The sequence below is a fragment of the Phragmites australis genome, chromosome 3 (assembly GCF_958298935.1).
Source record: "Phragmites australis chromosome 3, lpPhrAust1.1, whole genome shotgun sequence".
NCBI lineage: Eukaryota > Viridiplantae > Streptophyta > Magnoliopsida > Poales > Poaceae > Phragmites > Phragmites australis.
The window spans coordinates 26,891,241-26,915,443 of record NC_084923.1 but is presented as its reverse complement, the minus strand read 5'-3'; the positions used below and the strand labels follow the sequence as shown (position 1 = coordinate 26,915,443).

Below are 24,203 nucleotides of genomic sequence, written 5' to 3'. Positions count from 1 at the left end.
GGGCGACGATTTTAGTGCAGGCTGGTCCTGGACTCCGAAACGGACTCGAACTTGATTGGACCTCCACCTTGGCTTGGGCGCCCTTGCTGTTCTTCTCCCGTGTTGCTAAGTAATAATACATCACAATTATTCAGTAGCATCTCATCCTTATCAAAATATAAAGGAACACTAAGGAACGAGCTCACCTCATGATTTAGTTGACGTGCACGAGCTCGTGTCAATGGACCTATTGTTGGAGGAATACTCGGTGTGTGTGTATCCGAAAGAGTGATGTCCTCATCAGGAGTGCTTCTAATCCTCATCAGGAGTGCTTCTAAAGTAATTTGGACAACATTCACTGAGCTAAACTCAAAATACCCCATAGATAAGCCCTAGGCTATAAGCTTGGGTCAAAATGGAAAATAGGGATCGATTAGAGCTTGAGAACGATTGGAAAATGACAGGGGATGTCTCACCTTAGCGTAGGAAAGTATTTTATTGGAGGGGATCACTCCGAGGAAGCTTCGATTTGGAGATCAGGCTTCGAGGTGGTTTGGGGCTTAAGGTGGAATAAATGCGCATAGGAACTCCCCTGACGAAGAGGATGAAGGTGATGTGCTTGATGTGGTCTCTCTCTTGGTGTGGGTGGAAGGAGTGAGTGAGAGTGAGAGTGTGAGTGTGAGAGAGTTGGCCCTAAGTGGAGCCTCTGTGCTGTGGTGGTTAGAACGTGGGAATGGCTAATCAGACCGCGAGAGGGATCCTTTGCTGAGTTTTTCTAAAGTTACCCCTCTTTTTTCTTTTCTTTCTTTTTTTTCTCTAAGGTATTTATGGTCTTCCTACCTCTTTCTAAACCATTTTCACTCTAAAAATATCCAAAATAATAATTACTCATATACAATATAATGACATGATAATTATGCATGCTTAATTACATAATTAGTTTTTTTTGGATGTGATAGTTTCAAATACAAACTGACAATGATAATAATTAGCACCGCCGGTTTGTCTTCGTCAATTACTGCTCCTCCGGTTTGAATTATGAACCGAAAATAATGAATATTGTCACTACCAGTTTGGAATACGAATTGGTTGAGATAAATATTATCAATATCGGTTATTAAAGATACGTCTTTTTATACACGTCTTTCTAATAACCAGCGATGATAATTTGATTATCACTAACGGTTCGTAACGAGAACCGTCAATAATAACTAATATCACTGTCGGTTCTTATTGTCTCGATTTTTTATGTGCGCCTGCCGGTTATTACTAAACCTTCAGTGAAAAGGGAACAGAGAAGATCCTTTTTATAGTAGCGTGCTGATTATTAATTTTTTTCGCCCACTTTATAGAAGCAGAGATGATCCTTTCGATAGTATTGTTCTGGTTATTAATTTGTTTCGTCAACCTTATTGTGCAATGCTTCACCGATGACATACTTGTTTTAAAAGAGATACTTGCTCACGTTTCCCCATTGGGCGAGCCCCCTGAAGGATAACTTGTTTCAAAACTGAATCTTGAGCTTCAAATTTTTTTTAATAGTTTGAACGGTGTAATTGAAGTTTCGAAGGCGAGTCTTAGGTTCGGGAAGTCACTCTCAAGCAAGCTTGACCTATGTATCAAGATAAAAAGATGTGTTTCACGAACATGGGTGTGTGGCCCCCTTTATGAAAAAAAAAATTAGATACTTAAAAATAGCATTAGTAAATTTATCTTGAAAATTACTTTCATAATAATATGCTTTTACTATATTTTATAAATATATGATAACAAAAAATTGATTTTTAAAACAACACTTACGTCAAACTGAAAGAAGTATAAGCTACTCCTAGCCGAGTCACGGCGCAACCCTGGCTGCCAGTCGATCACCAACTATCTCCACCAAAATGGTGCTCGTTCACCAGCCACCACTAGTGAGGTTAGATCTCGAGGAAGAGAGGGTGACTTAGCACACAATTTGGACAATGTGCATGCCGCACGAGAAAAGATGAAATGCATGCGACTGAACAGATAATATCAATTCTAGAGGGGAATACAGTAGCTGACCGCTATCGTGTTGAAGTTACAAATGCCATGCACCTCAATAGTTCTAGTACATTTTTTTTTTTTGACGAATCCGTGCGACGCGGGGCTGGATCTCAATAGTTCTAGTACATTTGGTTGGATGACAAACATTACCACGTATACATTATAACTTTGTCAAACCTTATTTTAAAACTTTATGTATAAGAATTTATTCATCAACCTCTGACATGGTTTGACAAAGAGATATGACAATGCATGGACAGATTTAGTCTATGGTAGGCGAATTTTTTATGAGCCTACTTAAAATTAATATTTTTAATAATAACCCGCCGGGACCTATATTTTCAGAAACTGGCCCCTTTTGTCACGTCAGAGGATTTGGCGTGACTCACTGCTTGGTCACGCCACAGAGCCGAGCGTGACTGCCGTGCCATGTCGGTGGGCGGCCCGCCCCGTGCTACGTGGGCGTGCCGACGTGGCAGCCCTGAGTCGCGCCACGGCGCATGGCGCGACTGGAGTCGCGCCAGGCTCTATGGTGCGACAGAGCGCCATACAGGTGCGCCGGCTGTCCTCCCTCTGTCACGCCAAGGGTGCTGGTGTGACTCCAGTCACGCCAACCCCTTTGGCGTGACAGAGGTATATACAGGCCGGGCGCCGGCCCTCTCTCCCGCACGCAACAGATTCTTCCTCAAGCAGCAAGAACTCCAAAACCCCGCTGGTGCCTCCTCTCTACATTCCCACCGATTTCGGGCCCGAATAGAAAGGGATTTGAGGGGGAAAAGTCAAAAAAAGGTATCTCATCCAATCCCTCCAAGTATTTTTGGTTATTTCGGTTTGCATTGCTAGTTTTTGGGTTGTTAGGGTTTAGAACTTGATTCGGTTGATCTACAAAATTTCAACGTTTCGGTCTAGATCGGTGGTCATATATCGTGCTATGTACGTATACCAACGCATATCTATCGTGTGGAATTTGTTGCATGCAATCGGTTGAACGTAGGAAATTGAAATTCGTATAGCTATACTAAATGTATATGAGCAATGCATGTTTTTGCATTGCAGAGATGAATTTTAGTCGAATTAAAATGTATAATGAGTAGCTTCTGTATTCATGCAGTTTTTCGGTATGATGTCGAATTTATGGCGTAAGCAAAAGTGGACACATATCGGTAAGAAGTATCCCGATGTCAGTTGCAAAGATGCTCCCGTCCCCCCCCCCCCCCCCGCCCTCCCCGTCCCGACTTGTGACTGTAGTAAGCGAGCCGTGGTTCTTCAGTCGCTACACGAAGATACTGCCGGTCGGGCTTACTACCTTTGCCCGGATTATTGTGTGAGTGTATTTTTGTTAAAGATTAGGGTAGAAGCAAATGGTATTACTTTTGCAGACGTGACGTTTTCATAATTTGTAGGAGTGGGAGATGTGCTATTTCTTCCAATGGATTGATGGGCCCGAAATGTATGATCAGAGGATTCTGAAGGTGAAATGGTTTAGTCAGTATCCGAAGCCATATGACAAGTTTGTTCGTTGGGTCCCCCCACCACCAAATCCGCAAAAATTGACGGATAAAGAGAAGTGGCAATTGAAGAGTATACGTGTTGTGGATCCTCTGTTGTGCAATTGCGGAAAGCGAAGCGTACTTTGTGAACCTTCTGGGGGGGTCCCCTTACTTCTGCTACGAAGGGATGACAAGGGTAAGAATTGTGCATGAGTGCTTGTTTACGATTTGAATGCGGAAGAGTTATGTATCATGTAACATGTATCATGAATTGTAATGCAGCGTCATGGTGTTACCTGTGGCTTTCGGGATCCATTGTACGGTCCTGATGGTCAATGGAAAGATGAGGAAAAAGATGAAGTGAAGGGGAAAAGGGTTATAGAACCATGTGCCCCAAGAAAATGCCCTTGTGGTGTGAATGCGAAACACGGGATAGTGCCATCATAACTTGGAGTGGGGTACTACTGCGGACATGTGGTCGGCAATGATATGGTTGGTTCATGCATAGTATTTATATTCAATGTTGCGCTATCGTATTGTTAATTGTTGTGCATATGTATTTTCTTAAGCAGAGAACGCGGAAATGTTCATGGGAGGAGTACCTCGATAAAGGTGCAGTTGATCATGAGATTGCATGGTGGAGTAAGCGTCCTCCAAACGTGTTGTCAAGCTATTTGATGAATAGGAAGAAAGAAACTCGTGATTACTACCGTGCTTTGTATCCCCCCATGAGAAGAACCACCATGGAGGGTCAAGATGTTTCGGCTACGAAGGTGGAAATAGAGACAATGAAGGCGCTTGTTGGTAATTTACCCATGGTTATCCTGGACGACGATGAGAATGAGGTGTTATATGATGGGCTAGACGATTAGACCTAACAGTATAAATATAAATGAATGAATTGTCTTATGTTAACTATTTGTGAACGTGATATGTAATCATCGTCGACGAGCAATGAATATCTGTAAGTCAGACCTAATTTTAATATGCCAACAAATTTGCTCATTTTTGGGCCACATGTTTTAATGGATTTTGTAGTATTAGTATCCACGATATTGTCCTGATGTTGCGCTCTCTGTCACGCCAAGGTTCCTGGCGTGACTAGGAGCCTTGTCACACCAAGGTTCCTGGCATGACTAGGAGCCTTGTCACGCCGGACCTTCAGAATTTGTAGTACCCCCCGGGATCGTGGGGGGGGGGGGCGTGCCCGGCGTGACTCAGTACTGTGTCACGCCAAGCTCTGTGGTGCGACTCAGCACGTTGTCACGCCATTGGTTTGGAAAATCCAGCACCACCGTTCTCCATTCTCGTGATCGACCATGTACGAACCATTGTGTACCAACCACGGCGGAAATACGAGGCATCTAGGTAATTGCAAAATCAAAGACTAGTTATTGAATGCGACTTGGTAAATTCGGAGTTTAACAGTACATGTTCTCCTTACAAACACACACACGCAACTCGCCGAGCCAACAATGTAGTCGGTCACATCCCAGGGGTGTAGGGCTTCTTCTTCCTCCTTTCGCGGGCCGTGTTGGATGGAAGGACATTGCCACTAGCAATGTCTGTCCTGTCTCGGCGGCGCCGTGGGGGCTGTGAAGGCTGGGTAGCTGGAGGGGCGCCTGCGAGGTGTGAGGTCCCCATCACATCCGCGCTATACGATGGGTCTCCATCGTCCGAGCTCTGTTCCTCGCTCTCTGAGGTTTGCTCCTGTGGGGCCTTGCCTCATGCAGCCGCCCCAACGGAAGTAGAGGCGGCTCCAGTCATACTATGCGACTGCGTCCGAGCCACACTAGTGCTGCGCGTGCGAGTCCGGGTACCGTAATGCACCGGCGTCTGCTGCTGTGTTGAAGCACCCGTGTGGCCAACAGATGGCTCTGAAGAAGGCCCACCATGTGCAAGCTCCACATCCGGGGTCGTCATGCAGCTCATCTTGAAAGCAAGGCAGCGGCAGCTCCTACGAACCCTCTGCAAACAATTAGTTCAAATTTTCTGAGTATGTGAACAAGTAGGAGAAAATTTGAATAGTTATAACTTAGACAACTATTACCTCTACAAAAGCACGAAGTTGGCCAACCTCTTTCGCTGACCCGGGGGGTACAAGCAAAGCTTGCCTAGCCTCATTAGCAAGGCGCCCGAGCTGTTATCCCTGCAACGCCTACGCAATCTGTAAAGTACGGTAGAAACCATGAACGAATACAATGTTGGTGTGCCAAAATACAAATACCATGTAGTTGTGAAGCGGACCACGCTCGGGCTGACGGTTGTGTCTCGTGATCTGGTCGTACTCATCTACAAGGCCGTCCTCATCATCAGAGTCTGGCAAATCCTCCGCTCCAGCTGCAACTCATCTCGGCTTGATTGCCAACCTGGAGGAGTCATGCAACCACCTCAGGTACTCGCGGTACAGACTCGAGCGGTGGGTGGGTCCACCATGTACGATTGTCTACGCCCGGTTGCTCCACTGCACCAAGTAGTTATGGTGCACGTCCCGCCAATCTTGAGCGCCTCGTTGTTTCCTCCTGTCAATTCTGCAAGATGGCAGAATCAGAGACACATATAACCACACATAAAAGATCCCTTGAACCATGCAAGACGTATTAGTACTCACTTGTGCAAAGCCACGGATGTGGGTGTCGTGTCTGGAGGCGTCCGCCGTAACCTCCCGAACTGTCTCATCACACGGTTTGGACAGTGCATCTCAACAATGTAAAAGCAAATAAGCGGGAGAATGGACCGCCAATACTCCATGTCCCGTGTGCACAAAGGGCTAAGACCCATCGAAAGGATCTCGTGTCGGTCATATGGCTCCCATGTCACCTGAAAATTAACGAAAATGTCAATTGGCATATGCAAGTGTGTGAAATACGAAATTCATAACCAATTGCACTCATGTAGCTTTGCATGATGCAGTCTAGCTCATTAGTGTAGAAGAGGTAGCGCCTTCCTGCGTTTCCAATCACCGCCCGGACGTTCCTCCAAAGGAAAGCAACGGTCGGGAGCGAGCCCTCGTCCTCGAACTGCCAAACCTACAGTGAAACACACATCATATGACATTTCGAAATATCCACAAAGAATACAAATTGAAACAAAACTTTAAAAACGTACCCCGGGGGAGAATCGATCGGGTCTACCAACTGGCAGGCGCTCCCACATCCACACCTGCAAGAGGTACGCGCATCCACCAAGGTTGGCATGGTCCCCACTACGCCTGCAAGCATCACATAACTGCCGGTACTGCCATGCAAACGTGGCTGATCCCCAACTGTAAAGGCCAACGTTCTCCCATTCCTCTCCTAGTAGCGGCAAGTACATCCACGATACTGTGTTCCCACTCCCGTCCGGGAACAAGTAGGCTCCAACAAGATGCCACAACCACGCACGGGCGTACCTCTCGACGACGTGCTCCGCTGCATCGTCAGGACATTCCGTGAAATTCTGAGCCAACCAGGCAGAGCTAATGCCTGAAGGTTTCTTGTCCTTCGCGTCCTGCGCAGGCTCTGGTGGCCTACTGCCAACAATCAGCCCGACCATGTCTCTCCACCCTGCGGGTTGCACATTCTAACAAACAAGCTGCCCGTCCACTGGAAGCCCGAGTATTTTTTCCACATCCTGGAGAGTGACCGTGAGCTCGCCGCAAGGGAGATGGAAGGTGTGTGTCTTGGGCCTCCAACGGTCAACTAGCGCAGTCAGAGCTGCATTGTCGAACATCGGCAACCCCGTCGTGACCAACCGAGCCAACGGTAGGAATCCTGCACGCCCAATGTATGGGGCGTACCTCTCATCCCACCTGAGAGGGCTGTGAGTGCGAATCCGAAGTGGTGATAGCACCTGAAAGAATCATTGTAATTTCAAAATATAAGTGACACATGCATCTTATGTAGCACTTAGATGTAACAAGCATGCATAAATCGTACCTCGCCGTCATCGACCATCAGGTGCGCTCGGTGCTCCCTGTCGTAAAACGTCTCAAGGAGCGAGTAGTCAGGGTGCGCCATCACCCTAAAATGTAAGTAGTAAGAGGGTTGTTAGCGAACGGGGAAAAAATTTAATTTATGGCAAGTATAAAACATTATATATAGAACAACTGAACGATAGCAGGTAGTTCACCTCTACCTGTCTGCGATCTACTTCCCTGCTACTAGAATTCCCCCTTTTCCTACGATTAGGATTATTCTTCGGACCCGCCTTGTGTTGTTCCATCCTGTGCCCCAACCGGTGGCATATAGAGCAACGAATTTTAATAGGTGCCTCATCAAAGTCTCCTACTCCATACATGTCTTCACCGTAACCTTTGCTGCTATCATCCATCTCATTCCGAAGATGTTTCCTCTTCCTCCTCCCTGCCTTTTGTTTCAATAGCCCACAATCGGGCACATATTTGTCGCCATTGTACTCCAGCCACTGTGAAGCATCAAGTAAAGGCTCAAAGGTGGACTCCCAAGTCTTTAGAGCCATCCTTTTAGAGTACAATGGGGTCAAGTAGTCGGGACTTGTATGGTCAACTCTTCTCACCCGGCATGCTGTGATAACATGGGAGCACCGGATATACAGCAATTGTGGGGTCCTGCACGTGCACTGCACTGTGGTTAAGTCGACTCTGTAGATTCTACCGCCAAAGCCCTCACCCCCCACGCATGTCCGAAATGCGGATCTCACGCTGTAAACATAGCTCCTTGGATCAAAGAGCTGAGCTTCCTGTGTAGCTGATATCTCCCCCTGCGATGTGAGGTGCTTAGCAATGGCTTTTCCCCACACCTCACCAGCAGCAATACCTGCGCGTGCTCTCTTCCAACGATCGACAAAGTAGTAGTTGCATTTATGAAAGGTGTACTCAATGATGGCAGAAACCGGTATTGCACGGATGCCTTTATGGACGTTGTTGAATACCTTCGAGATATTTGTTGTCATGATTCCGTACCTACATCCACCCGCATCAAACGCTTGCACCCATTTGGACTTGTTAGCTATTTCGCTCTTCAACCACTCTGTCGCAGGCTCGTTCAATATCTTCTCCAATTCTACTAGCTTCTTTTCAAACTGTCTCTCCTCTTTAACCTTGTAAACTACTTTGAGTTCGGCAAGTACCTCCTTGCTCTTCTGCCTTCTCCAAATGTTCGCAGCAAAATGACGCATGCACCACTGGTGCACGAGAAGAGGGTAATCTTCCATGTGTTCCCTTGCTGCATTAAGGAGACCCTGGTGCCGATCCGATATCATACAGACTTGACGCCCCGCTCCAATTACGTGACGGCAAACCAGGCACATAAACCAAGACCAGCTACTGTTCCGCTCTCCCTCCGTCAACGCAAATGCTAAGGGGATCAACTGATCCTCTGCATCAATGCCAACAGCAATCATCAGTGCACCCTTGTACTTTCCCGTCAAGAATGTGGCGTCGACACTTATCATGGGCCGGCAATGTTTGAAGGCCTCCATGCATTGATGAAAGCACCAAAACACACGCTGCATGACCGGTTTAATGACACCGCCATCGCTTGCCATCATGCCACCAGTTGAAATGAACCACTTCGTCCTGGGATTGACGTGTGAAATTGCATTCAAGATCCTAGGGACCCTCGCGTATGCCTCCTTCCAATCTCCCTAAAGTAATACCATGGCATGTTGCTTCACTCTCCATGCCTTGCCGTACAGTACCCGGTAATTTGTGAACCCAACTATAGACTCAATTAGAGAGATCACAGTCGTGTCCGGGTCCGCCCTAACGATTGGAGCGATGCGTCAACCAAGATAAGTAGCCGTGCACTGGGAGTGCACTTGTTCCGGCCTCGCAGACCCGAAAGTGTGAGGCTGTTTTACATTTGTGACCTTCCATCGTTGGCCGTCACCTGGGATACGACGGACCCATACACCCCATCCACAACCTTTCTGGCACTTTAAAGTGTACCTCTCCTTCGCATTCAAACGGAACACGTCATACGGCCGGTGGTGCCGAACTGAGTAGCCCCTGAACCAGAACTTCACCTCATCAAGACTATCAAATAACATCCCCTTCTTAACTAACTCCTTCTCATCGTCTTGTTCCTCCTCCATCGACATTAAGCTATTATCACATAGAGCACTCTTCGTCAACGAAATGTCCTCGTAACCAGGCACCTCGGGCACGTCCACATGTACCACCTTGAGTGTCCTTACCTCCTGCTCCGTGTAAATTTCGTCCCACCAAGCTATCTCCTCATTCTCTCCCGCTTCTGCTCCCACCTCAACACCACCGTGTCATTGCCTAACATGTTCCACTTCTTCTATCTCATCATCTTCGACATCATCCTCACTGTACAAGGAAAATGTTTCAGTTTCCTCAACATTTTCCTGAGCCTTCTCATCCTCAAAATAATCATCATCGAAATCATTACATACAACAGCCATATCAAATTTATTTGAACCACCAGCATGTACCTTCTTAACAGATGCCCGAGTTAACTCTGCAACTGTACCATCCGCGAGTATGGCGGTACCGGCACCCTCTGCGACAATACATGGAATTTCCTGGGTCAAATGCTCAACAGGCTCCACTTCTTGGCTACTATTGCTCGGTACATCTTGAACCGATGGCATCGAGCTTTCTCCGACACCGACATCAACTACCAACTCCGTGCAACAAACTTGAGAACCATTCAAACATTCCTTATACAGCTTCTAATCATTTTCTGATGCCAACTCCATAACAACATAGTGAGCCTTGCCACCCCTACCGGTATCCAACCTTCCCCGTACAGTAACATAACTTCCATCCGCATCAACATTCAAAACTACCCTATCCCGAGCAACAATTTCATCGAAGCAAGGAGGGTTCCCAAATTTCAACACTTCCTCCCTCATCTTATCGATCTCCCCATTTGTACTAACCGTGCCACCATAAAAAACACACACAATGCGTTCCATCTACACAAACCATCCAAACACTACACGTGTATCATCGCTATAGCACATTAAAAACCTACACATTAAACATTTCAATTCGACTAAATTACATCTCTACAATGCAAAACATCCTCCGCAAGTATACAAATGCAAAAACATGCATTGCTCATATATATTTAGTATAGCTATATGAATTTCAATTTCCTACGCTCAACCGATTGCATGCAACAAATTCCACACGATAGATATGCGTTGGTATACGTACATAGCATGATATATGACCACCAATCTAGATCGAAACGTTGAAATTTTGTAGATCAACCGAATCAAGTTCTAAACCCTAACAACCCGAAAACTAGCAATGCAAACCGATTTAACCAAAAAAAATTGGAGGGATTGGAGGAGATACCTTACTAGCACTCTTTCCCTTTAAATCCCCTTTGAATCGGGCTCAAATCGGTGGAGAATGGGGGTGGAGGAGGGCGAGGCGGCGCTAGAGACCTCTCCTGCTTGCGGCTGGTTGAGGAAGAATCTGTTGCGTGCGGGAGAGAGGGCCGGCGCCCGGCCTGTATATGCCTCTGTCACGCCAAAGGGGTTGGCATGACTAGAATCGCGCTAGCGCCCTTGGCGTGACAGAGGGAGGACAGCCGGTGTGCCTGTATGGCGCTCTATCGCGCCATAGAGCCTAGCGTGACTCCAGTCGCGCCATGCGCCCTGGCGCGACTCAGGGCTGCCACGTCGGCACGCCCACGTGGCACTGGGCGGGCCGCCCGCCGACGTGGCACGGCAGTCACGCTCGGCTCCGTGGCGTGACCAAGCGGTGAGTCACGCCAAATCTACTGGCGTGACAAAATGGGTCAGTTTCTGAAAATATAGGTCCCGACGGGCTATTATTAAAATATTAATTTTAAATAGGCTAAAAAAAATTTATGGTAGGTTGACCTTCAGCTCAGGCTATGAGCTAAGTCACGCTTATATTTACTATGGAAATAATATTTTTTTAATTTAATTCAAATTTGAATATGATAGAATAAAGCTTAGCTCAGGACTGATTCCGTCCCTCTGGCAATATATAGTAATGAATCAAATGTAGCCTTAATATTCTTTTAAACGTTGAAAGTTGAAACAAGCTGTCCAGTCGTCCATATTATAAAAAGTGCACGGAGATGAGACTCGCGTGTAAATCACAGATGTGCTATTGGCCAAAAGTGAAGAACGTATTGTTCCTTGTTCTAATACCTAGAGCTTATGCTTTGATATTTCCACGCACTCAAACATTTCCAAGGTGCAACCTCGTGATCCTGGGGGCTACGACGCTGCGGCACGCAGCAGCCGGTGGGTCCGCAAGTGCAGAAGGCTCTGGGGTGTGGCGCAGTGCCGGATAAAGGACGGGGTGTCCCGTCACCAGAGGCGCACCGCAACTTGTGCCCTCCCTCCCCGGGGTGCGGTCCCACAACGAATCAGCGCGGCGATCACCAGCAGCGCCCTCTCCTTCCATCCGACTCCTGGTCACGACCGCGGCATCTACCCGGACCGTTCACAACGTCACAGACAATGCTGTTCCCTCGTGCCACCGAGCCCAGGCGTCAGTGGATCGTTACTAAGCTAGCTACCGTGTGCCGCTAGAGGTTTCCACGAACGGTGCAACTTGCCTCGATGAAGATTCACGCGCCCACGCGTCCCGGGGACCTTGCGGCGGTACTGGCGCGAGGAAACGCAGAACCTGGGTGGGGTCGCCACGTCCGGGAGTCGTACGCTCCGCCTCGTGCGCATCGGTGAGCGTGAGGGTAGCGAGCGAAAGCAGCTTTCGTCCCCGTTTCGCCAAACGGGTGGCCTGATTTACCCGAGCTAAAAGCTAGTGGGGGGAGGAGGAAGTTACATCGCGTCCCCCAGTGGTCCGGGAGCTGGGGCCCAACCGGGCGGCGCGGCCCTCCGATGCAGCCCCTGGGTGGGACGGATCGGGTTTTGGTCCTCATTTTTGTCCCCCACTCTCGTGGTTGTGTACTGCACATAACAAACAAGTGGACAACGGTTAAATTTAACTGATCTCGTGGTATGAGTGAATGTTCACATCTATGCACAGAGTGGTGGAACCAGATTCCGGTAAGCCTGGCTAAAGGCACCAGCGGTTGTGCCATAGCTACTCTCTAAGGTTTGGCTCCGAGACTGTAAGAGAGGAGAGTGTTCATCATCCAGCCATAGCTACTTGCTAGTGTTCACCGTCCATATGTATACTGTGTGACGCTTTGGTTAAATCTTGTGTGCGTTCATGTCTGATTGGCAGAGCTTAAGTGATCACGAATTCATGACCTCTCTGACTCCAAATGTAATGGTACAAGGTGTAATATATAAAAAATGATTCTCCACTTGTTCCAATTAATTGATATTTTAGTTAATTCTCTTTTCTAACCCGGAAACACATATTATTTTGGTCTTCATTCTTATAAAACTTGACACCTATGGTCGTATGGCTATTTTATCGAGAGTGTAAAACCTTAGAAAGCACGTAGCCTACGAAATCAAAAAGAAAGACTGGAAAAATGAAGAAGAAAAGAAAGTCATGTTTGACAAATGTAATACAAGTCTTTGCATCCATCGGGGCACATGGACCACCCAGAGCCAATTGACAGGATGCAGTTTCTATTGAGTAAAAATGCAGCTTATCAACTTAACGGAAAGTTTTGTGCCTTCTGTTAACTCGCTGCCACCATCGACTTCTACGAGCAGCAGCTGTGCTTTGATGTCACTGGAGCGCAGCGCATCTTCCTCAAGTTTTACGGTTGTGGTTGCGACCTGCACCCAACATGTCATGACCCTTTATAACCTCTATTAGTTTTCATTGTACCATTTTAAGGGATTTTTTTCGTGGATGCGGATTTTTTCACGAGGAGATTATTATTTTCTTTAGTACTCAAATATTTTTTTCTTTACAATTTCTGTTATAAAAGGATTTTTAAAATTATTTCTTTTAAACTTGATTCTCTCTCATTTTTTTTAAATATCTTAAAAATAAAGGTATTAAAAATAAAGGTATTAGAAATGAGAGAAAATAAAAGAAATAAAAATGAGGAGAAGAATAAGATGGCACCGAGCGAATCAAGCCTTCATGCAATTTAAAGAGGACACTATTAAAAAAGAATTAGGAAGTAAAAGAATATAGTTAAGAATTAGGAAGTAAAAAATATAGTTAAGATGGTCTTACTGCTGAAGCCTCTGCCATAGCGCCAGTATGGCCACCAAATGTGGTCTTTCATGTCAATTGTACTACTACTATATTCTTTGCAGGAGCGTGCCACCGTAGCATGTGTTACGCCGAAACCATTGTGCGGGAGCGTGCCACCGGAAAACCTGCCATCCAACGCTCGGGTGCCACTGGCACCAACTATAGCAAGCATATATGTCCTCCATAAACCTCTCACGACATGAATCAGGTCCATAAACGCCGTACTACCCTTGAGGGGCTAGTCCCCGACAAGGCAGGTCAGGGCGGCGAACTGGCGATTCACGTGCAGACCGAGGCTCGCCGACCTGATTCACGTGCCGACCGAGACAGGGACGCTGCCGCTGACGCGCCCACCGTACTGCTGCCAGCAACGTGGTCTAGTATGATTCGGCCCCTGGACGCTGGAGGCCCCGTCCGTGTTCGATGCATGCACCTGGGACCTCCCGTCCTATTTTCACGTGGCTAGGAATCGCAGCGGTGGGTGCCGCTTCCTGGGCGAGCGTGCACGCGTCGGCTTATTGGACCATGTGCCGGCACGTGGAGAGGGTGGCGCACGGCACGGGCAGAGCATGGGTTAGCTTCCTGTTTTTGTAGTAGCACAAAACCGCCGTTGGTTTGGATGAAGGCATCGCACTCTACGTAGGTCAGTGTTGTTTGCAGGCATCGCAGTCTTGTTTGACCAGGCAGTCCATTGGGCAACATCGGTGCCGGACAAAGGTTAAATGTGATAAATTCGTTTGACATAAAAAAACCGGATCCAGTGAATTTCTGAAATTTGCGAATATCACAAAATGCGATTGAAACTTGATAAGAATTCGGATGATCAAAATTTGATAAGAATTCGGACGATCAAACTAGTTTGATGAAGGTAAAATCTGATCGAATCAATCATTTGGTAACCGGTCCAATTCAATTGAAAACTTATCATATTTTTCACATTTTATTTGTGGTTAAATACCGTTCGATTTCCATAAAAACCCTTCGGTTTTATCGAATTTTAGTAAAGTTAAAAAAACTTAAAATAGCTCAATATTGTAAAATTAATAACTAATTCATCTTAGCTTTAAATCAAGTGAACCAAATTTTATTGGTTTCCTTGTAACATTATCTACATAATAAAAGTATTTATACTCATGAAAATGTTGTATATTTTCTGTGATAAAATGTATTTTTTAAACCTAGTTAAATGCATATTTAATTCTTTCCTAATCCAAAAATCATGAAACAAATTTTTTTAGTCTATTTACATAATCCTATATCTTTTAAAAATACATGAACTCAAATATTATTATAGCATGCAGGATTGTGTAAATATGTTGCAAGTAGATTAATTCATAACTAAACCATCACACCTACAAAATTAGTGAAACCACTTTTATTAGTTTACTTATATTATGGTTTATGTAGAAAAAAATAATAAGTAGCCATGAGAAAGTTAATTACAGTGCTGTTTCTTAACATGTTCATTTTATACTTGTGAACTTTGTAAAAATCATGGAGAAATTAATAAAAATCTAAATAAAGTGAAACAAATTTTAAAGATTCTCTTAAGATACGTCCTACACAAAAAATATGTGTTTGCATGTAAGATTTTGTTTAACGTGAGGGCCAAATCATCATATTCATATGGCCCATTTCAGTATTTTTCTTTTTTTTAAGCTTCCTTCATATAAAATATGATGCAAACGATATTATTTTTGAAAGTTTTTTAACAGAAGTTCTTAGAATTATCTCTAGTATTTTTAGAATTTTTTGTGATTTTTTTAATTCAAATTCGGAAACCGGTCGAATTCAAAATTTAGTGTGGACCGAATTGACTTTTTTTTTTTGCAAATATCAAGCAGTTTTCGACCAATTTTTGAACCCCATGCCGGACAACATTTTTGTCGTAGCAGAGCTCAATCGGGAATAACAATGGAGCCAGAAAGCTCGACAATATGGAGATTTTATACATTACCGCATACATGCATGTACCTAATGTTGCGAAAATGTTAAATAATCATGGTATTGCCATCAATGGAGGTGATGTATTGGGGCAATCCCCTATACGTCATTGAATATGTTTGTTTGTTCACCATATGCCAATGTTGTATACTGAGCATCCGCATGTCACCCTCACCCTCACAACGAGTGACATATTGTAGAACAAACATAGACTTAGTCAATGGCTTTGTGGTGAATTTTGTCTAATTAATGTTTTGTGGCCATAGTCCATGCCACAAGTTTTGCACATCTTTTCTGAATTTGATTCCGGGCTTATTTGTAATAATGTAAAAATATGAAGTAGTTCAAGATTCTAAAAGAAGAATTAATTAGATTAACTTTTGAGATTGTTACTTGGAATCTTTTGAGGTGAATTACTTAGAGTTATATAGGGGACAAAGTATCTTCTTTAGAGAGAAGAAGGGAAGAAAGCATGTTATAAACGTGAAGCTAATCGCAGCAAGGTATAACCCATGGGCGAGTTTCTTGCATGTATGTATTCCCCCATGCCATTTAGGCCCACATTGAGTAGCGTTTGAGACGCTCGTACATCATCTCAAGACGCGCTTCGTTGGATGGATCACCACTGGCCCGTGCACAAACTACTAGGGATGAAAACGATAGGAGAAATCCCATCCTGTCCTGTCATGTTTTGTTTTCTATATTTTTCCTAACTATTTTTATATTTTTAGGGCTTAGTGGGAACAAGATGAAAACAGGAAATTTAATTTTAACAGGGTCAAAACCGGTTTAGCTGTTTTTCGATCCTATTTTCGAAGTCCCATTTTTACAGGGAATTCTCACATGATTCTTCTTTTTCATTTGAGCACACAGGCTACAAGCCCAAAGCGGCAAACCCCACTGGCCTACTTCACATCTTCACCCAATTGACCACCTGCGTGGTTCGCTTGAATCCCGATTCGCGATTGGCCAACCCTAGCTACTAGGCGCCGGTTGCTGCCCCACCCTCGCCGGTTGTTGCTGAGAAGCCTGAGCTTGCGCTCTCGCCGCTGTTCACGTCGCCCCCATCGTTGAGCATCCGCGTGCTCGGTCCGACCACTCGACGAGATGCCTGCCTATGATGCCATCCATCGGAGATGCACCTTCCGGACCCAAGTCCATGCATCGCTATCTCCTAGAGTTGCCACTGCCTTCTCGTGCTGCTATCAATGCCAACGCCAACACAAGTGCTTCCTGCTTGCTCATTTGCTTAATTTGGGTTCAATTTTGATTTTATTGCTCTTTAGATCTGAAACTTTATGTCATAGTTTATGTCCTAACTCGTAAGTGATGCAGAGATTTGGTTTTTTCTTTAGTTCATGGACTTGTTTTGCAAAACTCTAGCTCCAAGAATTTTTAGAGTTAGCCTTCATAGCTCCAGAAATTTTTGGAGTTAGAGATATGGAAAGTTAGAAGGTCTTTGGTTGAGACATATTATTCTTACTTTAGATTAAAAATAGATATTTAAACTATTTTATTTTATCCTACAAACTTTAAATTTTATATGGATCTCGGAGCTAGAGCTTTGCCTAACAGGGTTTATGTGATAGCCTATGGTCTTAGAATTTTCAATCCACTGTTGCACATTTCAGTTGGGACAAATCCTTGTGATTAAATGAAGGGGAAAAAGGGAAGAAACCCTGAACTTTTCAAAGCCCCAAATGGGGCTAATCAATGGGATATGATAGTTTTATTAGCACTGAGCCTGCATGAGCTAAAAAAATGTGATGAAGAGTAAATAATGAAAGGTCTGCATCTTTGTCTTGGTCATGTTGTTATTGCATGGTTCACAGAAATTTCATTATTTCTTTTTTATGTATTGCAACTTTTCCATGATCTCTTGAAAATTTTATTTGTTAACAGTAAAAAAAGAATTGTATCTTTGTCATGTTGTTATTGTTTGTCAAGCTTTCATAGATAACCTATGGTTCAATTACCTAAGTACAATAGTCCAAAATTGGTCAGTCACACTTAAGCTTGGATTTCTACTCTTGATTTCTTCCCTTCTTGAGGCGAAAAGGAAGCCTTTACAAACTTCCCACGGCACACCATAACTTTGAGTGTTTGTCGATGACACCTAGCCGCCTAGGGGATTGAATCCCCAAGAATAACAAATGTTTCACGAACTTCTTGTCGATGAACTTGAGTGCTCAAGATGGGCCTTTAGTTCACTTGCACTCAATCTTCCAATCTCTCAACCCAACTCACTTGTCTTCTCAAATCTCACACTAAAATTGAGTGGGAGGGAGTTCTTTTGGCTCTAGAAGGTTTTTCTTTCGTGCCCAAGTAGCAGCAAACAAGGGTGGAGATGAGCGATTGTTTATACTGTTCCTCTAAAAACTAGCCGTTACACAGCTTTTTATATTGAATCGGAGTATCCGAGTTGGCACTTGAATGCGTAACCGAGAACCCTAGCTGGAGTACAACTAAGAGGTTCCTGACAACTACCAGAACCTGGAGTTTACGGGTCAACCCAAAGTATCCGGGTGAATTACTTAGGCCCTAATAGACCAGTCGGCTTGGACCTAAACCCGGAGACTCCGGCCAGTCCGGAGTATCCGGGTCAACCTGGAATATCCGAGTTTAGCATAGCTGACCATCTGAAAATGGCGATAACTTTTGATCCCTATGTATGATTTTGACGATTTTGGACTCCACAGAAAGCCTAATCAGAGGGCTCCACATCCCAACTGAAATCATGATCTCAAACACATAGGATCAAACTAGGAATACTCCAAAAGCTAATTTGGATATTTCCACACTTTCCGCACCGGATTCCTAAAGCAAACTCTCACTTTGGGTTAATTAGAAACTCTCGAGCACCGAGCCACGACAAATAGCTGTATGTTGCATCCCTCTTAATAGTGCGGCATACCTATACTCAATTTCAAAGATAAAATATGTTTGAATCACATTGTGCCTTTGAATACCTTCAAGTACCGCTCCTTTCCTTCAAACTTAGAGGGTTACAACCTTTTATATCATCTTCACTCCATTTCTTCTTAATTCTTCATATGATTGATGCAAATCACCCGTAGCTTCCCATGGCCTCTCACAGTATTGGCGCAAAGCATTCACTCATTCTTTACCACCCCTTGGTCCTTCGGTGCCAAGCTATTTTCTTGCCCTTCACCACGGATGATCCATCGTAGCTGAGTCTAGTTTGCCCTTCACTGTATTGCATAGAAAAACCACTTTTTATTCGACATCCTCAAAGAATTCACTTTATCATATATAGAGTCTACTCTTGTTCTTCATTCTTGGCATATATGATTTCAATTCAACTTATGCCTTCTTATGGATCCTAATCCCAACTCACTCTCAAGCACAAATTATATGAGTTAGTATATAAAACTCTATTGATAATGGCATACCTTTAGTTATTTGATCCTCACAAGTAACTTAGCATTCACGTTTATCGCCAATCTTCTATGAGTTTTTGTTTCCTCTTATAAGCATCACTAAGATCTTTCACACCCCAAAATTCATATTTTGGGTTGTGAGCATTTTAAAACAATAAAATAACATTTTCCTAAAATTTGAAAGGTTTTCCAAAATTTTATTTAGAGTTTAAAAATAATTTGTTTTGTGTGATGAAAAATGTATTTATAAAATATTAGAATAGGTTAAAAATTTCAAGGTTGGATAAATCCTTGTTGCATTTTCCCAATATTATCCAAAAATCCTCCATGGTCAATCTCATCTTGCATCCTTTTGATCCAACCCAGTGTGCACTACCTTTCCTCAATGTTTTACTCTCTAGCCTTTGGCTCCAAACCAGCAACATGCCATCAACCTTGCATCACATTGGTTGCTAGCAAGTCGGCCCACATGTGTGCTAAAGCTAGCCAAACTAGCTCGCTTCCATGTGCATGTACCTTATCATTTGCATCCACCTCCAATCGATATCGTCCCTTCGTATGGCAGCCATGACCGATCAACTAAGCTCGAGTAAGTGCTCAATCAAAACGCTTGGACATCCATCAAGTAAGCAAAATCAGTGGTCACTCCATCCTCTTTCAGTTCCTAGCAATTCAGAGTGGAAACCGTCGCTTTAATAGCCATAATGGCAATTGAAGCCGGCTGCCAGTTACTCCTCGTCGTCAACCTCATCTTATCACGCAGTTTGGGAGTTCAATATAGCCTTAAATGAAAATCTTGACCATACCAAATTTATAGGTCTCGTCAAGAGCTTTGATTTGCACCTATGGAAGTCCCTATTTGGATAATAGAGCTAGGAGTTATGGCCCCCGAAATCAGTGTTGCACAAAGTAGCCAGAGTTCAAACAGTTTTTCTTGTGACGCGATTTTGGATATTAAGATGGCGTTTCCAGAAATTCCAATGAATACCGAAGTTGTAGATCTTTTTGAGTAATACACGATAGAGTCTGAAAAGTACAATTTGGAGTTGTAATGGCGAAGTTATGATCCTTGAACAGAACCATCTGTTTCATCTTCCACCCAGTCCGTTTCATCTTCCACCTTCGACCATTTCCCCTTCCCATTTCGTGGCCAGCCACACCCAGGTTATCAATAAGAGCTCCACACCATCCCTTGACCCTTCCCATTCCTCCCAAATCATATCCACAGCTTCAGCCTTGCCCATGCGCCGCCGACACCGCCGTTCGTCGCCGTGTTGACAAGTCATCATCTATGGAGGAGCTACCCCGTCGCCTCACCACCATCGATGATTTCTTTGCGCTACAGTGTCTCATCAACACGGCCGAGGATCCCCTCTGTACCCTTGCTCTCTAGACTGCACCGTCGTGGCGCCAGAGCCACATGCCATCGCCATCGTTGCCTCCGTGAATTCTTCATCACCGATCATCGCAGTAAGGTGAGGACCTAGGCCAGTCCATTTCCCTCCTAGTTTCCCATGTATGGAAGCCATTTGTGATCCCTAACCAAACCCCGAGCCCAGCCAAAGCTCGATCTACGCCACTACGGTCATCGTTGTCATGGACAGCCGCGCAGCCGCTGATTGGCATCGGCGTTCCCCGGCCGATCATAGATCGGATTGCTATGACCTTTGACCAACTCGTGCCCCTGGATGAACCACATTCCCTCACCAAACCATTTGGCCATTAGAGCCTGAAGCGATAGGAATCATGATCGTCATGCCGCTACCCCAGTCTGGAATTTTGCACGTGCAGCGCAGGTTCAGATCGCGTTCCCCGGCAATCTAGCACTCCAATCCATGAGTCCTTTGGCCGAGACGTGCCTCTACTAGTCTGTATATTATACCAAATTGGTTTTTCCATAGCTGCAACAGAGCTCCTGTTATCGACGTTGCAATCCCTGCTGCCAGATGCCGCACATGTTCTGCGAACCTAGAACGTCAGCCACGTTCCCCGACGATGTTGTGGTCGCTGCATCGCTGCCCCCTTATCTGGGTGTGTTTGGCACGTGCACCTAGAATTCATTCACGTTCTGGTCAATCCAGAAGTGCTTTTGCTACACTAACTGCGTCACGGTGTGTTACATCACATGTTCTATGAGGATTCCCTGGGATCTACAACGATGCCACCAAGAACGCAATCCCAACTTCCAATGTCATTGCACAATTTTACCAAAAGTTTCAACCAATCGATCTCCTTTTAAGGTGAATTTCTTTCCAAACCTCCACCCTTCCTTATACACTTGAAGCTTTGTGTTCAAGTGCTTTCCTTGAATTCATAATCTATCTTTGGGAATGTGAGCATCTTCTTCGCTGTGTCTATGCGCAGCCACCACTGAACTTGGGAACGTTCATCATTGTTTTACCAGTACCTCAAAACTCCTCTACCAAGACCAACCATAAAACCGAGCTTGCCTTCTCGCATTCTACACCATGCTCTCCTCAATTTGTTGAAACTCACTACAGCCCGACATCGACGTCAGTGACCGCCACCACTGTCGCTCATGTCCTCCGTCACCGGTCATTGCCTTGTTCCACTCTGTTCCAATTGTCAGTTAGGGTTTAATAAGATCTCACATACCATCTTGATCGTACATCCTTTTTGTGTCCTATCCGACAAGACCCTAAAATTCCGGCATGCCATCACCTTACCATCGTCGCATGCACCGATCCCTTCATTCTTTTCTCTCCCAATGTCATGCTGTCGGAGGATGAACTCATGTCGCAGGGATCCCGAGAGACCCCTTTTTAGAGATTCGGCCGGGGGGATGATCCTGAACGAGCTTGTTTGGGAAATAAACGGGAACGGAAACAAATACAGTGGCCGGTGGGAGAAGATCGTCCTAGTGCGAGAAAAATGGGTGCACCGGGGTTTAGACAGGTTCGGACCGCACGGAGGCGTAACACCCTACTCCTGTGTGAGTGCTATATCTATCCTTGAAGGGAATTCTTCAAGGATGTATCTGGTTACAGGGGAGAGCTGTTTTTGCAGAGAGCTTGAGGCTCTCGTGTTCTAGCTCGGCTTGAGCTGGTTCGATCGTGGGCGTTGTCGGGCTTTTTTGCCTTGTTCTTCGGTCTGTGTCTCCAGAGAGCTTCCTTCTTCCCCCCTTTACGTGTTCTCCATCCTTTCCTTTTATAAGTGCGCCGACCTCAACATATCCTGAATGGGAAAGAGGGGGTACGAGTGCCAAGGCGCCACGGAGAAAGGCGTCATCATTCCATCTTGGCGAAGTGACAGGGGCGGTGGAAAAATGCGGCGCGCATCCGACCATCCGCCACCGTGGATGTCCTCCGGCGCCAGTGAGGGGGCCCACCGGGCAGCCTCAGAGGTGCCCGGTGCGCCCACCCTGTCTTGTTCTTCTACCAGGGCAGGGTGGCAGGCGGAGCGCTTCGATTCTGGCAACGTTATCCCGAGGCACCCGGATGAAACGGGACGGGACCCGTGCATTTAATGGACCCACGCCCCCCTGCCAGTGCATGGCAGGGTCTGACACTGGGGCGTGGGCAGCTGAGAATGTCAGGATGTCAGGATGTCAGGCCGCGCGTGCCTATTAAATGCGGCATTGGGCCTTTGACTGGCTAACACCCCGACGATGGGACCCCTTGGGTCGTCAGACGATCTTGCGCGAACCTTCGGGGAACCGAATCCTCGGGGGCTGCCACGTGCAGCCCCGAGCACTCTCTCCCGAGCACTTGGGCGAGACCTTCGGGGAACCGAGTCCTCGGGGGCTGCCACGTGCAGCCCCGAGCACTCTCTCCCGAGCACTTGGGCGAGACCTTCGGGGAACCGAGTCCTCGGGGGCTGCCACGTGCAGCCCCGAGCACTCTCTCCCGAGCACTTGGGCGAGACCTTCGGGGAACCGAGTCCTCGGGGGCTGCCACGTGCAGCCCCGAGCACTCTCTCCCGAGCACTTGGGCGAGACCTTCGGGGAACCGAGTCCTCGGGGGCTGCCACGTGCAGCCCCGAGCACTCTCTCCCGAGCACTTGGGCGAGACCTTCGGGGAACCGAGTCCTCGGGGGCTGCCACGTGCAGCCCTGAGCACTCTCTCCCGAGCACTTGTTTTGGATCATCGGGGGACTACAGTACTCGGGGGTAAGTGAGAAACCTTTCCGAGCACTTCCTTCCCGGTATTTGGGCTCTGCGGATCATCGGGGAACTGGGGTGCTCGGGAACCAGAGGCGGCGGCCCCGAGCACCTTCTCCCGGGACTTAGCTTCTTCTTATCTTGCAGGGTGGACCTTGCGGGATGGTGACATGTGGCGGATGGCCGGCCTGGTCTCGGGACTTAGGGACCCCTGGTTCCGAATACACCGACACATGCCATAGCCATAGTTAGGGTTTTCCTTTGACAAATAATTTGTAGAATATTTTCAGGGAATATTCTGGCTCCTTTCAACCCTAATTTAATCTTCCGAGAACCTGTTGTCCTCCGTCTGAACTCTGATTTGAGCGGTTCTTATGCCCAAATTCTTCTAAAAGCGTACCGTATCCAGCCATAGTGTTTTTATGAGGTGTTGTCTCTATTTGGTGTATTGTTTCTTAGTTATTCTGTTCTATCTCTTTTGTTAGTAGATCTTGTGAGTAGAATATGGTGTTTCTAGAGATTCGATGAGCTACAAGGTCGAGACTTCAAGATGTGCCAAGACCAAGCTTACGAAGATAACTGAGCAGTAGCTAGACAAGTGTCCTTGAACATCTTGCACATATTTTAGGAATTTATGTTAGTTGTTTATCCTTCATGCATTCTTGTCTAATTTGGAATCCCATGATTAGGGTTTAGTAGTATTTGTATCATTTTCCTTGTCGCTGTTGATGAGTCTTGGGAATAAAGGGTACATATGCTAGTTGATGTCATGGTTGGGTTATGAGATAAACTTGACTAATGTTATGCAACATGAACCGGGTATGGTATTTTGTAGCAATATGGTATAGGGATCCTAACATGATGGTTGGTTTGAGAATGGTGCAAGAAGGCATATGTGTTGTGCCGCATGGTGGGAATGTGTATGTTCCTATGTGGGATCTTAAGGACCGGTTCTTGAACATGTAACCAGGCTAAATAGCGCAACCACGAGGTCTCTATGGGTACGACCTGGCCAATTAATTAGCCGCCCCTTCGGTTCTGTGGGCACCAGTGGATGGTTGAGTGCCACAACAGTGGGCTTCTACAGTGATGTAATCATCTGTTAGTGGTGAAATTTCAGTGGGTGCTTAGAGGAC

General features: G+C 45.8%; 2 long non-coding RNA genes across 3 annotated transcripts; one reads left to right on the top strand and one right to left on the bottom strand.

Moving 5' to 3' along the window:
- The first annotated feature begins 3,123 nt into the window (after positions 1 to 3,123).
- On the top strand, positions 3,124 to 4,499 carry LOC133911121 (uncharacterized). The gene is made up of 4 exons (XR_009908602.1): positions 3,124 to 3,331; positions 3,411 to 3,693; positions 3,780 to 3,989; positions 4,070 to 4,499. It is a non-coding gene; the product is annotated as an uncharacterized LOC133911121 (long non-coding RNA).
- A 414-nt stretch (positions 4,500 to 4,913) lies between these two features.
- On the bottom strand, positions 4,914 to 13,786 carry LOC133912747 (uncharacterized). 2 transcript variants are annotated; one of them, XR_009908889.1, is made up of 7 exons: positions 13,582 to 13,786; positions 7,415 to 7,499; positions 6,606 to 7,328; positions 6,109 to 6,526; positions 5,725 to 6,028; positions 5,548 to 5,646; positions 4,915 to 5,465 (listed from the first exon to the last, which is right to left on the bottom strand). It is a non-coding gene; the product is annotated as an uncharacterized LOC133912747 (long non-coding RNA). The 2 variants fall into 2 exon arrangements; XR_009908888.1 differs by having other exon boundaries at positions 4,914 to 5,465; positions 5,548 to 6,028.
- Between the last annotated feature and the right edge of the window lie 10,417 nt (positions 13,787 to 24,203).